This window comes from Homarus americanus, unplaced genomic scaffold, assembly GCF_018991925.1.
Source record: "Homarus americanus isolate GMGI-L3 unplaced genomic scaffold, GMGI_Hamer_2.0 scaffold47431, whole genome shotgun sequence".
Taxonomy (NCBI): domain Eukaryota; kingdom Metazoa; phylum Arthropoda; class Malacostraca; order Decapoda; family Nephropidae; genus Homarus; species Homarus americanus.
The window spans coordinates 2,501-3,914 of record NW_024727386.1 but is presented as its reverse complement, the minus strand read 5'-3'; the positions used below and the strand labels follow the sequence as shown (position 1 = coordinate 3,914).

The 1,414-nt window shown below is 54.3% G+C and overlaps 1 pseudogene; it reads left to right on the top strand.

The window, feature by feature from the left end:
* The first annotated feature begins 669 nt into the window (after nucleotides 1–669).
* Nucleotides 670–826, top strand: LOC121865831 (annotated as a pseudogene).
* The last annotated feature ends 588 nt before the right edge of the window (nucleotides 827–1,414 follow it).

Genomic DNA, 1,414 nt, shown 5'->3' with positions numbered 1-1,414 from the left:
GTTTCCCATGAACGAGGAATTCCCAGTAAGTGCAAGTCATCAGCTTGCGCTGACTACGTCCCTGCCCTTTGTACACACCGCCCGTCGCTACTACCGATTGAATGATTTAGTGAGGCCTTCGGACTGGCGCTCTTGGATTGTCGGCCCCGTTGCCCGCGAGGGTTTTCTGGGGTCGTCGCCTCGAGCTGACGGAAAGATGTCCAAACCTGATCATTTAGAGGAAGTAAAAGTCGTAACAAGGTTTCCGTAGGTGAACCTGCGGAAGGATCATTAACAGAGAGAAAGAGAACGGGGCGCTCTTAAAACTACTACTACTCTCCTGATTTGGGCGGTCTCGGGCTCTGCTCTGGCAACTCCAGCAGCGAAAGAGGACAATCCCGGCCCCCGCACCAAAAATAGGTACCACCACGCTGTAGGTGGACCACACTCGGGCGAGAGCGCGAAGACCGGAGGAGGAGGACGGACGGGGCTTTGGACGGCTGCCCGTCCGTTCCTTACTACCGGCGAATAAGCCTCTGGACCCAAAAAGAGTGAAATTCAAGTGTCAAAAAACAACAACAAGCCGTCCGGCCAAACCCAAACCACAAACTGGGGCTATGTCTGTCAAACCCTTTCATTGAGACTCGACCTGTGATGGTTAGTCGCAAAAAGACCAAATGGCAAATACACAACTCTTAACGGGGGATCACTCGGCTCGTGGGTCGATGAAGACCGCAGCAAACTGCGTGTCGGTATGTGAATCGCAAGAATACCAGATACATCGACAAGTTGAACGCATATTGCGGCGGCGCACATATGAGCGAAACGCGCCACTTCCACAGGGTCGGAAATATACATCCATCGCTTGCTGCGAAGTTCGGTGCCTGCTGACTGTCTCTCTGACACGAGGGTAACCTGAACCGAGCTCCGCTTTAAGCCGGAATCGCTCGCCGCTTTTGCGCGAGGCGTTCTTAAAAAACAAGCAAGCTCATCACTAGCAAGTTCCGCGGACTTGGCGCACCCACATTCAACCACAACAAAGCGACAGTTGTCGCCCTCGCAAATAACTGGAGGCGGCGCTCTTTTGCCTGCTGTCCACAGAGACACGAATGGCCGTCGGCCGCTCATGGCTGATGCTGCACATGTTCTAAGAGGCACTCCATCCCACGAAGAGGAAACGAAACCGGGTCGGATATCTTTTAAGTAAGCCCCGCCGAATTTCGTCTATCACCTCGAAAAGAGTGCTTGGCATGCATTGCAGTGGAACCTAAATTGATGAGTGCGCCTGGGCCCGCAGTCTACCATGTAGTGGTGCAGGCAGAGAGATGAGAATGCTTGGGTGACGCCGTGCTCTTCCTCACGCGCTCCTCCACCCTCTCCCACGGTCAGACGCGGTGTGGGCGTTCTCTTTGAGAGTTCGCCACGAGTCCACGTC